We start from the raw sequence: 15,383 nt of genomic DNA, 5'->3' as shown, positions 1-15,383 counted from the left end.
AAGCAAAGGACGGAAATGGCCAGATTGAGTACTCTTTTATAATAAAAAACATATCACGCATTGGATATAGGACTGGACACATGTATAAATTATCGCTCGTAAAATATATAGAACAAATCCTCTAATCCCATTCATATTTGTGTCGGTTGGCAGAGCGAAACCGATGATAGCATATTAAATGATAATTATTCTATACATTACTTTATTTTGCGGTCACGGTGTATCAGCTTCACAAAAAGAAATGCAAAACAAACCATTCAGTGATTCTGTTGCCGCCGGTGTTTCATCAGTGTGATTGCTCCCCTCAATGATCCTTTCATTAGGCTGCATTGGCTTTCGTTTGGGCTCAAATTGATAACCCAAAACACCAAAGAAAGGTTCATAACTCTCCTCGTCACCATTAGAAGAATGTTCGTTACGTCGAATTCTTCGCTGCAAATAGAAACAAAATTGTCCGCCATCATCGCCGCCATTCAGTACTACGCACTGAGCCGGCTGTTTCCCGAAAGTGACGTCATGCACACAATATGCTAGATTTCCGGCATCTCGGGGGCGGGTCCTTTTAGCTTGACAATCGACCTAATTTCTATCATTTTCTTGGTGTTGCGATGTGTGTAATTACACGAAGTGGCATGATATGAATTCAAAAGTTGGTGGATAAATGATGGAATATTAGCATTTCCCCAGGTGTTGTCATACTCTTTAAAGTGTATTATTTACTATTATATTGAAATGCATGCCTTTTAGTTTTTATGGTGCTTTCACGCTCAAGTGGGGGCGCCCTTGCGCTTCCTCACGCGAAGAAGAACGCGCTCATGGGAAGAAGAGCGCGCTTACACGTGAAGAAGAAGTGCCGCATCGCATCCAAGCGAGTGAGCGAGTTAGTGAGAGAGGGAAACACTGCTACGAGTCTACGTTCTTTGTTAATGTTTGTAAACTATCTAGAGGCAACGCCTGTATGTATCATCTTTTGTGTTGTTGTTTTGTGTTTCCACTCGCGATCGGACGCTTAAATCCAATTGTGCAGTGGTTTGAACGATCTGCTAATGCTAGCGAACGCATGCTAACTGTTTGTGTTATTATTGTATTAGCAGCTAATCATCGCTGATTTACGTTGATGCGAACCTGTTTGTTATTGGGGACGAAATTGATTTGTTTCAGTTCTATTTTCTGGTTTCACTCTTCAAGTGAGTGTTGAATCAAGTCAGCAAATTATACAAACGTCTTCTGCATCGTCATTTCGGAGTTTAGCTAGCTGTATACCCAGGACTGAGCCTTAGCGTCTCGGTGAGGACAGTACAGTCTTATTCCCTCCCGATGGAGTTATCGCCACCTTGCAATGACTGCAAGTCACTTAGTTGTAATTTTTCCTCGTGAAGTGAAGACACACTATCGAGCGTTTGAACTTTGAACCTACGTGCTGTCATTGTTATGTGTACGGCTGCAATGCTCGTGCTAAACCATCGTAACCTTTCATTTTCACCCTCTTTCCTGGTGAAGTGTTGCTAAACTTTGGAGCGAGTGGTTCTTGGCGCCATGCTAGTTTGATGCGTCCGGACAACAAGACACCTTACGACGCAATATGCGTCTTTAGGAATCGTTAAAGGGATCATTAAGGCTTTTTCATTGTGACGTCGAGGCCTCGAAACACTTAGCCTGGTACTCCAGACTCACCGCTGTTCCAGCTATTGAGTCTGGCCACCATTCAGCGGATAAAATGTCCAGGGCGGAGCAAGCCACAGCAAACAGACAGCAGAGTGGACCAATCAGCAACGAGCTGGACGAAGGACTTGCGCGTGGAAGTAAACATACGAGGAGAGCGGAGTTTATTCAACATGGCTAGCGCGAGACAGACTGTTGTCAATGACTTGTATCGATGTGTTTTTGGTCATTTAAAACCGATCTTACCGTGGATTGGAACATATTCTCGGCTCTCCTGTTCGCCATCTGTGTTGTTGTGGAGACAACTTCCGACGCGGAAGAGTGACGTTGCTCGTTAAGAACACAAACACAACGCAAATAAACAAATCTGATTTGTCGATCGATTTTGTACTTGCTCGAGAGGCCGTTAAAGGGCTGGGTACCAGACTATAGACCCCGCTCACATGACGTCACAACCACGCCTCCGCGCCATATTGTCCGTCAGCTCGTCGTGTTTACGCATTACCGCTACGTAAATTCCTCCTATTATGGCGTGTTTTTCTGCTCGTTAACATTAATAATCAAAATGGTGAAGGCATGTGTGGCGGTTGGTTGCAGTAACAGAGAAGATAGACGGAGAAACTTGAAGTTCTACCGTATTCCGAGAGACCCAGAGAGGAGAGCGAGATGGACTGCTGCAATTCGACGAGAAAACTGGGCACCAAATGATCACCACAGATTATGTAGTAGTCATTTTATATCTGGTAAGATGCATTTAATATATATTTAAAGGGTTTTGGGCTGACAACCACAATTAAGATGATTGCGAGGCTAATCGCCAACAACATACAGTTTCAAATTCAAGATGCTTATTTCTTCCACCATCATTATTTTTTACAATAATATTTAGCTGGTAACAAGTGAAAGAAGCTGGCCTCGTCTACGGATCATCAGTGAAACAGGGGTGTCCAAACTTTTGGCAAAGGGGGCCAGATTTGGTGTGGTAAAAATGCGGGGGGCTACCTTGGCTGATTTACGTAGAACAATATATTTAAACACATTTTAGCAAGCCCTTCTGTGTGTCACATTTGCTTTATTATTATTTTTTTAAATTCATAATTTCAACAATCTCGCCTTTGTGGCGTTCTCTTTCGACACTCGGGCTCTTGCGAAATACTGCTGCTGTGAAATTAAACTAGCTTCAAGTTGCTATAATTTCTCGCTGCGTATCTTCCCTGTAATGTTGTCGTACATGTCAGCGTGTCCTGTTTGGTAATGTCGCGTCACATCGAACTCTTTGAAAACAACGACTGTTTGCAAATGAGGCAGACACAGTTGTTGCGTATTTTATCGAAGAAATAGTCCAATATCCACCAATCCTTGAAGCGTCGGCCATCGCAGTCAACTTTTTTTTTTTATTGATTGTCGCCATTTTAGAAAATTGGAAGTAAAGGGTCACATGGGGTAATGTTGCTTAGAGTGCTGCTCTTAAAGTTTTTCAAAGTTTCGTGAGAATAGAGTTTCTGTGGACAAGATAGTTGTAGATATCAGGGTAGCAGATGTCAGGCAGAGACGGCGAAGACAGCGGGTCGAAAAATATCGATTTAGGCATCAAATATGGATCTGGCGAATGGATCGACCGAAGCTTTTCTACATAACACCTTTTATGCAACACATCCAATGAGTTTACAGTGTCTGAAAGCACCGGGGCTTCCATGAATTGCACTATAAATTGCACAATAAATTGAGACCATTGAGAATAAGGACACACAATGACGGACAGTATGGCGGACCAATACAGCGACACGTCGTTGTGTGACGTTGGTGACTGGGGTCTATGTGTTTTGTGACGGACCTCCGTGAAGTTGCCCCCCCTACCCCATCAGACGCAAATTTATATAGTTTTGTTTGTGCTGCTTTTAGAGATATTTACAATTCTTTTTAATTTCAAGTGCTGACGCGTAGCTTAGCTCCCGCGGCTAATGGAGCGTACCGAGGCGATCAGTAACAGAGGGGTGTCCCAGCAACTAGCACGATCAAACAAATTCGGGTCCATTTTGAAGTAAATTGGGGGTCTTGAGATATTAATTTCGAGTGATGACGTCACTCTAAGCCCCTCCTTTACACCAAAATGGTTCCGAAGTGTTGCCATTCGTTTTGTGCTACGTTCGTGCTAGTTGTTCGGACAACCCTTTGTTATTGAAAGAGTTGGTACGCTCCATTAGCCGCGGGGAGCTAACCGAGTGACGTCCCTACTCGAAGTTAATATCTCAGTTAAAGCATTATACTGTACCTACAAAACCTAGCTGACCTCAAATTTACCTGTAAAAGAATTGTAAATATCTCTAAAACGAAAGTAGCACAAAGTGTTTACCGCAAAAACAATTGACATTTTCATATACATTTGCAAAAGTCGGCGTGATGTCACGATGACGTCACCTCGCTTAGCAACGTGTCGCCATTTTGTGAAGGTGGAACCAGGCCCGGATCTAGGATTACCCACCAGAGTGGGCACTAAGAAATCTTGAGGGGGCACCCCCAATGCAGGCTTTTTTTTACCCTCTGTATTTCTCCTGGCTTGGGACTGGCACAAGTAGGACACTGGCTTGTGTCCTGTTGAGGCTGCATTAATTTTTGGGGGGTTTATTTGTTGTTGTGTTTTTCATTCATCTATCTACTTATTCTCGCAGTCGGCGTAATGTCACGATGACGTCATCTCGCATAGCAAAGTGTCGCCATTTTGAGATGGGGGCACGCACAGGTAAACATCCGTAGACAGACGTCTGAAATTGATATATTTCAGCTGTGTTTTGAGTCTTTTTTTCATAAAAACGTCTTAACCATGACTTATTATTATCACGAGTCACTGCCGACAGACGCGAGGAGGCGATACAACTTAAAATTAGCGTGTACTGGCCTGCAAATCTGCCCATGCAAAGTCGCAGCTGATAGCTGGATAAACAATCCAAAGGAATTGCCTGCAGTGGAGTTCGGAAACATCTACAGCTACCTCATAAAGTCAACCAGTAAGTTGACCTTCATCAATTACGTGGAATATGTACTGTGTGGAACTATGAAAACTGGTAGTATATACGGAGTGATTATTTCTGCCGTAACCGGTAATTCGCCTCCAAGCGTTACTGTATTTAGCCGTGAACACGTCACGGCAAAATAACCAATTCCCACCAGGCCAATAATCAGAGCAGATCACGGCAGAAAAAAAATAACGGTTTGCAAGTCGTCGGTTACGGTAATAATAACCACTGCCTAGTCTATTGAATCAGAGCAGATCACGGCAGAAAAAAAATAACGGTTTGCAAGTCGTCGGTTACGGTAATAATAACCACTGCCTAGTCTATTGAATCCTAGCAGCTAATTGGGGCAAAAAAAAAAATTGATTAAAGTTTATTTACCAGTAATAAAATGTCGGCTGCAAATGTAATTGTGCCTGGATTTAGGTTCCCACTGGCGAGAATGGTCCACGGAACAGTCTTCTTTTACTGTTCCTCGATTGATTGCTTTCAGCCATTTGCTTGTCCTTTTTTTCTCACGAGGAAGAATGAAGAACTTCAAATGCGGCTCCAAACTCTTCCTTGTGTTACAACCCGCAACACGGCAACTTTTAGTCATTCCGACGGGAAAAAAAAGACCGCAAATAAGACAAAAGTTCAACGCCTTTGTACTACAATGCACGACAGAGCAACTGCTTGTGACTCGTGTTTTTGCCCCCATATCAATGTGGCGACGCTTTGTTGTGGCTGGTGACGTCATTAATGCCCGGATGTCTGACTGCGAGAATGTGTCTGGAGGAGTGAGAGGAAGCACGCGGATAACAAACGAGGTTGGAAAAACAGCTTGTTTTGGTGATTGCTTGTTCAATGTGTGTGAGGATTTGGGGGTCGGTGACAATATTGCTGGCTGAATATAATTGACCTAATCCTCCGGTCAGAGAAGATGCAGCAACTTCAGTTGGTTTGATGAAATTAAATTAGTTTTTTCATTCCTTTGAGCCATTTGAATGCATTTGGACATTAATTTGAAAGTGTGTGGTTTGTGTATCAAAAAGAAATAAAGAAAAACATCAATAAACGTATTATAGTGAAATAACATGTACAATTCACAACTAGAAACTGCAATTTCGGGAGAAATTACACACCTTGGTCTTTCCTCTGTGGAGATACAGATCTTAGCCCCACTCAGGTCTATCAATAGAATGGATCATAATGCCAGTCATTGGCAAAAAACAAAGTAAAAGCCGTTAGAAATGAATGGGAGAATTGGACGTCCATGGACGTCAATGGCGGCACCTTTCATAATTGTTAATGGAATCGGGGAAGTTTGGGGGACAAGTCCTAATGATATGTAGTCATTTTCTGTTGATTTGGGAAAAAAAAAAAAATCCCATTGAAAATGAATGGGAAAAATTTTGGACGTCCATGGACGTCAATGGTATCAACTTACATAAGCGTCAATGGAATCCAAGTACATTGGCATCAATAAAATGAACAAACATGAAGAAATGCCATTGGAAATGAATGGGAAGTTTGGACGTCCATGAACGTCAATGGCATCACCCTCCATAAGCGGCAATGCAATCGGGGACATTTGGGGGACACGTCCTAATGATATCTAGTCATTTTCTGTTGAATTGGGGAAAAAAAAAAAATTCCCATTGAAAATGAATGGGAAAAATTTTGGACGTCCATGGACGTCAATGGTATCAACTTACATAAGCGTCAATGGAATCCAAGTACATTGGCATCAATAGAATGAACAAACATGAAGAAATGCCATTGGAAATGAATGGGAAGTTTAGACGTCCCTGGACGTCAATGGCATCACCCTCCATAAGCAGCAATGCAATTGGGGACATTTGGGGGACACGTCCTAATGATATCTAGTCATTTTCTGTTGATTTGGGGAAAAAAAAAAATTCCCATTGAAAATGAATGGGAAAAATTTTGGACGTCCATGGACGTCAATGGTATCAACTTACATAAGCGTCAATGGAATCCAAGTACATTGGCATCAATAGAATGAACAAACATGAAGAAATGCCATTGGAAATGAATGGGAAGTTTGGACGTCCATGGACGTCAATGGCATCACCCCCCATAAGCGGCAATGCAATCGGGGACATTTGGGGGACACGTCCTAATGATATCTAGTCATTTTCTGTTGATTTGGGGAAAAAAAAAAAATTCCCATTGAAAATGAATGGGAAAAATTTTGGACGTCCATGGACGTCAATGGTATCAACTTACATAAGCGTCAATGGAATCCAAGTACATTGGCATCAATAGAATGAACAAACATGAAGAAATGCCATTGGAAATGAATGGGAAGTTTAGACGTCCCTGGACGTCAATGGCATCACCCTCCATAAGCAGCAATGCAATCGGGGACATTTGGGGGACAGGTCCTATTGATATCTAGTCATTTTCTGTTGATTTGGGGGGAAAAAAAAAATTTCCCATTGAAAATGAATGGGTAAAATTTTGGACGTCCATGGACGTCAATGGCAGCACCCCCCATAAGCGTCAATGGAATTGGGGACGTTTGGGATATACGTCCTATTGATATCTGGTCATTTTCTGTTGATTTGGAGAAATTTAGTTTTTTCCCCATTGAAAATGAATGGGAAAAATTTTGGACGTCCATGTAAGTCAATGGCGGCACCCTTCATAAGCGTCAATGGAATTGGGGAAGTTTGGGGGACACGTCCTATTGATATCTGGTCATTTTCTGTTGATTTGGGGTAATTTTGTTTTTTCCCCATTGAAAATGAATGGGAAAAATTTTGGACGTCCATGGCAGTCAATGGCATCGACATCCATATAGTCAATTGAATCCAAGTACATTGGCATCAGTAGATTCGACATGCATGGCCGTCAATGGCATCAATGCAATGTAAATTCCATTGGAAATCCCATTGGAAGTGAATGGGACTTTTCCCATTCGAAATGAATGGGATAGTTTTTGGCAAATTTCCGAGGAAGCGTAATTTTTTTCCAAATTCTGTATACAACTTTTATGCCCCTCACCGTCCCGGAATTTTTGATGCCCAAATTGTGTGATTTGGTCAAAAATTGTAGGACTAGATACATTTTGAAACTTTTTTTTTTTTTCCGGAAAATTGCCGTTTACGGGCGAAGGGAAAATTTTTCGGGTCCGTTTGAAAAATTCCCATCGTCGCGCGAAAATTCCGGTCGTGCCGATATTTGAACGGTGCCGATCGGTCAAACGGTTCGGGCTGTGCAACGTGCGTTTTTTTTTCATTCAAAATGAATAGGAAAGTTTTTGGCAAATTTCCGGGGAACCGTAAATTTTTGCCAAATTCTGTATATAACTTTTATGCCCCTCACCGTCCCGGAATTTTTGATATCCAAATTATGTGATTTGGTCAAAAATTGTAGGACTAGATACATTTTGAAACTTTTTTATTTTTTCGGAAAATTGCCGTTTACGGGCGAACGGAAAATTTTTCGTGGCGGTTTGAAAAATTCCCATCGTCACGCGAAAAATCCGGTCGTGCCGATACTTCAACGGTGCCGATCGGTGCTACGGTTTGGGCTGCGCGGCGCGCCGAAAAAAACGACTATAATAATAAGAAGAACTAGAAACTGCAATTTCGGGAGAAATTACACCTTGGTCTTTCCTCTGTGGAGATACAAATCTTAGCCCCACTCAGGTCTATCAATAGAATGGACCATAATGCCAGTCAATGGCACTAAACAAAGTAAAAGCCATTAGAAAAGATTAAGAGAATTGGACGTCCATGTCCGTCAATGGCAGCACCCTCCATAAGCGTCAATGTAATTGGGGAAGTTTGGGGGACACGTCCTATTGATATCTAGTCATTATCTGTTGATTTGGAGGGGAAAAAAAATTCCCATTGAAAATGAATGGGAAAAATTTTGGACGTCCATGGACGTCAATGGTATCAACTTACATAAGCGTCAATGGAATCCAAGTACATTGGCATCAATAAAATGAACAAACATGAAGAAATGCCATTGGAATGAATGGGAAGTTTGGACGTCCATGAACGTCAATGGCATCACCCTCCATAAGCGGCAATGCAATCGGGGACATTTGGGGGACACGTCCTAATGATATCTAGTCATTTTCTGTTGATTTGGGAAAAAAAAAAAATCCCATTGAAAATGAATGGGAAAAATTTTGGACGTCCATGGACGTCAATGGTATCAACTTACATAAGCGTCAATGGAATCCAAGTACATTGGCATCAATAGAATGAACAAACATGAAGAAATGCCTTTGGAAATGAATGGGAAGTTTGGACGTCCATGGACGTCAATGGCATCACCCCCCATAAGCGGCAATGCAATCGGGGACATTTGGGGGACACGTCCTATTGATATCTAGTCATTTTCTGTTGATTTGGGGAAAAAAAAAAATTCCCATTGAAAATGAATGGGAAAAATTTTGGACGTCCATGGACGTCAATGGTATCAACTTACATAAGCGTCAATGGAATCCAAGTACATTGGCATCAATAAAATGAACAAACATGAAGAAATGCCATTGGAAATGAATGGGAAGTTTGGACGTCCATGAACGTCAATGGTATCACCCTCCATAAGCGGCAATGCAATCGGGGACATTTGGGGGACATGTCCTAATGATATCTAGTCATTTTCTGTTGATTTGGGAAAAAAAAAAAAAATCCCATTGAAAATGAATGGGAAAAATTTTGGACGTCCATGGACGTCAATGGTATCAACTTACATAAGCGTCAATGGAATCCAAGTACATTGGCATCAATAGAATGAACAAACATGAAGAAATGCCATTGGAAATTAATGGGAAGTTTGGACGTCCGTGGACGTCAATGGCATCACCCTCCATAAGCGGCAATACAATCGGGGACATTTGGGGGACACGTCCTAATGATATCTAGTCATTTTCTGTTGATTTGGGAAAAAAAAAAAAAATCCCATTGAAAATGAATGGGAAAAATTTTGGACGTCCATGGACGTCAATGGTATCAACTTACATAAGCGTCAATGGAATCCAAGTACATTGGCATCAATAGAATGAACAAACATGAAGAAATGCCTTTGGAAATGAATGGGAAGTTTGGACGTCCATGGACGTCAATGGCATCACCCCCCATAAGCGGCAATGCAATCGGGGACATTTGGGGGACACGTCCTAATGATATCTAGTCATTTTCTGTTGATTTGGGGAAAAAAAAAAATTTCCCATTGAAAATGAATGGGAAAAATTTTGGACGTCCATGGACGTCAATGGTATCAACTTACATAAGCGTCAATGGAATCCAAGTACATTGGCATCAATAGAATGAACAAACATGAAGAAATGCCATTGGAAATTAATGGGAAGTTTGGACGTCCGTGGACGTCAATGGCATCACCCTCCATAAGCAGCAATGCAATCGGGGACATTTGGGGGACACGTCCTAATGATATCTAGTCATTTTCTGTTGATTTGGGGAAAAAAAAAAATTTCCCATTGAAAATGAATGGGAAAAATTTTGGACGTCCATGGACGTCAATGGTATCAACTTACATAACCGTCAATGGAATCCAAGTACATTGGCATCAAAAGAATGAACAAACATGAAGAAATGCCATTGGAAATGAATGGGAAGTTTGGACGTCCCTGGACGTCAATGGCATCACCCTCCATAAGCAGCAATGCAATCGGGGACATTTGGGGGACAGGTCCTATTGATATCTAGTCATTTTCTGTTGATTTGGGGAAAAAAAAAAATTCCCATTGAAAATGAATGGGTAAAATTTTGGACGTCCATGGACGTCAATGGCAGCACCGCCCATAAGCGTCAATGGAATTGGGGACGTTTGGGATATACGTCCTATTGATATCTGGTCATTTTCTGTTGATTTGGAGAAATTTAGTTTTTTCCCCATTGAAAATGAATGGGAAAAATTTTGGACGTCCATGTAAGTCAATGGCGGCACCCTTCATAAGCGTCAATGGAATTGGGGAAGTTTGGGGGACACGTCCTATTGATATCTGGTCATTTTCTGTTGATTTGGGGTAATTTTGTTTTTTCCCCATTGAAAATGAATGGGAAAAATTTTGGACGTCCATGGCAGTCAATGGCATCAACTTACATAAGCGTCAATGGAATCCAAGTACATTGGCATCAATAGAATGAACAAACATGAAGAAATGCCATTGGAAATTAATGGGAAGTTTGGACGTCCGTGGACGTCAATGGCATCACCCTCCATAAGAGGCAATGCAATCGGGGACATTTGGGGGACACGTCCTATTGATATCTAGTCATTTTCTGTTGATTTGGGGGAAAAAAAAAAATTCCCATTGAAAATGAATGGGAAAATTTTTGGACGTCCATGGACGTCAATGGTATCAACTTACATAAGCGTCAATGGAATCCAAGTACATTGGCATCAATAGAATGAACAAACATGAAGAAATGCCATTGGAAATGAATGGGAAGTTTGGACGTCCCTGGACGTCAATGGCATCACCCTCCATAAGCAGCAATGCAATCGGGGACATTTGGGGGACACGTCCTATTGATATCTAGTCATTTTCTGTTGATTTGGGGAAAAAAAAAAAATTCCCATTGAAAATGAATGGGAAAATTTTTGGACGTCCATGGACGTCAATGGTATCAATTTACATAAGCGTCAATGGAATCCAAGTACATTGGCATCAATAGAATGAACAAACATGAAGAAATGCCATTGGGATTTAATGGGAAGTTTGGACGTCCATGAACGTCAATGGCATCACCCTCCATAAGCGGCAATACAATCGGGGACATTTGGGGGACACGTCCTAATGATATCTAGTCATTTTTTGTTGATTTGGGGAAAAAAAAAAAAATTCCCATTGAAAATGAATGGGAAAAATTTTGGACGTCCATGGACGTCAATGGTATCAACTTACATAAGCGTCAATGGAATCCAAGTACATTGGCATCAATAAAATGAACAAACATGAAGAAATGCCATTGGAAATGAATGGGAAGTTTGGACGTCCATGAACGTCAATGGTATCACCCTCCATAAGCGGCAATGCAATCGGGGACATTTGGGGGACATGTCCTAATGATATCTAGTCATTTTCTGTTGATTTGGGAAAAAAAAAAAAAATCCCATTGAAAATGAATGGGAAAAATTTTGGACGTCCATGGACGTCAATGGTATCAACTTACATAAGCGTCAATGGAATCCAAGTACATTGGCATCAATAGAATGAACAAACATGAAGAAATGCCATTGGAAATTAATGGGAAGTTTGGACGTCCGTGGACGTCAATGGCATCACCCTCCATAAGCGGCAATGCAATCGGGGACATTTGGGGGACACGTCCTAATGATATCTAGTCATTTTCTGTTGATTTGGGAAAAAAAAAAAAAAATCCCATTGAAAATGAATGGGAAAAATTTTGGACGTCCATGGACGTCAATGGTATCAACTTACATAAGCGTCAATGGAATCCAAGTACATTGGCATCAATAGAATGAACAAACATGAAGAAATGCCTTTGGAAATGAATGGGAAGTTTGGACGTCCATGGACGTCAATGGCATCACCCCCCATAAGCGGCAATGCAATCGGGGACATTTGGGGGACACGTCCTAATGATATCTAGTCATTTTCTGTTGATTTGGGGAAAAAAAAAAATTTCCCATTGAAAATGAATGGGAAAAATTTTGGACGTCCATGGACGTCAATGGTATCAACTTACATAAGCGTCAATGGAATCCAAGTACATTGGCATCAATAGAATGAACAAACATGAAGAAATGCCATTGGAAATTAATGGGAAGTTTGGACGTCCGTGGACGTCAATGGCATCACCCTCCATAAGCAGCAATGCAATCGGGGACATTTGGGGGACACGTCCTAATGATATCTAGTCATTTTCTGTTGATTTGGGGAAAAAAAAAAATTTCCCATTGAAAATGAATGGGAAAAATTTTGGACGTCCATGGACGTCAATGGTATCAACTTACATAACCGTCAATGGAATCCAAGTACATTGGCATCAAAAGAATGAACAAACATGAAGAAATGCCATTGGAAATGAATGGGAAGTTTGGACGTCCCTGGACGTCAATGGCATCACCCTCCATAAGCAGCAATGCAATCGGGGACATTTGGGGGACAGGTCCTATTGATATCTAGTCATTTTCTGTTGATTTGGGGAAAAAAAAAAATTCCCATTGAAAATGAATGGGTAAAATTTTGGACGTCCATGGACGTCAATGGCAGCACCGCCCATAAGCGTCAATGGAATTGGGGACGTTTGGGATATACGTCCTATTGATATCTGGTCATTTTCTGTTGATTTGGAGAAATTTAGTTTTTTCCCCATTGAAAATGAATGGGAAAAATTTTGGACGTCCATGTAAGTCAATGGCGGCACCCTTCATAAGCGTCAATGGAATTGGGGAAGTTTGGGGGACACGTCCTATTGATATCTGGTCATTTTCTGTTGATTTGGGGTAATTTTGTTTTTTCCCCATTGAAAATGAATGGGAAAAATTTTGGACGTCCATGGCAGTCAATGGCATCAACTTACATAAGCGTCAATGGAATCCAAGTACATTGGCATCAATAGAATGAACAAACATGAAGAAATGCCATTGGAAATTAATGGGAAGTTTGGACGTCCGTGGACGTCAATGGCATCACCCTCCATAAGAGGCAATGCAATCGGGGACATTTGGGGGACACGTCCTATTGATATCTAGTCATTTTCTGTTGATTTGGGGGAAAAAAAAAAATTCCCATTGAAAATGAATGGGAAAATTTTTGGACGTCCATGGACGTCAATGGTATCAACTTACATAAGCGTCAATGGAATCCAAGTACATTGGCATCAATAGAATGAACAAACATGAAGAAATGCCATTGGAAATGAATGGGAAGTTTGGACGTCCCTGGACGTCAATGGCATCACCCTCCATAAGCAGCAATGCAATCGGGGACATTTGGGGGACACGTCCTATTGATATCTAGTCATTTTCTGTTGATTTGGGGAAAAAAAAAAAATTCCCATTGAAAATGAATGGGAAAATTTTTGGACGTCCATGGACGTCAATGGTATCAATTTACATAAGCGTCAATGGAATCCAAGTACATTGGCATCAATAGAATGAACAAACATGAAGAAATGCCATTGGGATTTAATGGGAAGTTTGGACGTCCATGAACGTCAATGGCATCACCCTCCATAAGCGGCAATACAATCGGGGACATTTGGGGGACACGTCCTAATGATATCTAGTCATTTTTTGTTGATTTGGGGAAAAAAAAAAAAATTCCCATTGAAAATGAATGGGAAAAATTTTGGACGTCCATGGACGTCAATGGTATCAACTTACATAGGCGTCAATGGAATCCAAGTACATTGGCATCAATAGAATGAACAAACATGAAGAAATGCCATTGGAAATGAATGGGAAGTTTGGACGTCCATGGACGTCAAAGGCACCACCTCCCATAAGCGTCAATGGAATTGGGGACGTTTGGGATATACGTCCTATTGATATCTGGTCATTTTCTGTTGATTTGGAGAAATTTAGTTTTTTCCCCATTGAAAATGAATGGGAAAAATTTTGGACGTCCATGGAAGTCAATGGCAGCGCCCTTCATAATCGTCAATGGAATTGGGGAAGTTTGGGGGACACGTCCTATTGATATCTGGCCATTTTCTGTTGATTTGGGGAAATTTTGTTTTTTTCCCATTGAAAATGAATGGGAAAAATTTTGGACGTCCATGGCCGTCAATGGCATCGACATCCATATAGTCAATTGAATCCAAGTACATTGGCATCAGTAGATTCGACATGCATGGCCGTCAATGGCATCAATGCAATGTAAATTCCATTGGAAATCCCATTGGAAGTGAATGGGAACTTTTCCCATTCGAAATGAATGGGATAGTTTTTGGCAAATTTCCGAGGAAGCGTAATTTTTTTCCAAATTCTGTATACAACTTTTATGCCCCTCTCTGTCCCGGAATTTTTGATGCCCAAATTATGTGATTTGGTCAAAAATTGTAGGACTAGATACATTTTGAAACTATTTTTTTTTTCACGGAAAATTGCCGTTTACGGACGAACGGAAAAATTTTCGGGGCCATTTGTAAAGTTTCCTGTGTCACGCGAAAATTCCGGTCGTGCCGATACTTGAACGGTGCCGATCGGTCTCACGGTTCGGGCTGTGAAGCGCGCGTTTTTTTTCCATTCAAAATGAATAGGAAAGTTTTTGGCAAATTTCCGGGGAACCGTAAATTTTTGCCAAATTCTGTATACAACTTTTATGCCCCTCAATGTCCCGGAATTTTTGATGCCCAAATTATGCGATTTGGTCAAAAATTGTAGGACTAGATACATTTTGAAACTTTTTTTTTTTTCCGGAAAATTGCCGTTTACGGGCGAACGGAAAATTTTTCGGGGCCGTTTGAAAAATTCCCATCGTCGCACAAAAATTCCGGTCGTGTCGATACTTGAACGGTGACGATTGGAGGTATGGTTCGGGCTGCGCGGCGCGCCGAAAAAAAAGTCAACAATTATTGAATAATAATAATAAACTAGAAACTGCAATTTCGGGAGAAATTACACACCTTGGTCTTTCCTCTGTGGAGATACAAATCTTAGCCCCACTCAGGTCTATCAATAGAATGGACCATAATGCCAGTCATTGGCACTAAACAAAGTTAAAGCCATTAGAAAAGATTGGGAGAA

This window comes from Corythoichthys intestinalis, chromosome 4 (assembly GCF_030265065.1).
Source record: "Corythoichthys intestinalis isolate RoL2023-P3 chromosome 4, ASM3026506v1, whole genome shotgun sequence".
Lineage (NCBI taxonomy): Eukaryota > Metazoa > Chordata > Actinopteri > Syngnathiformes > Syngnathidae > Corythoichthys > Corythoichthys intestinalis.
This window is presented reverse-complemented; position numbering follows the sequence as displayed.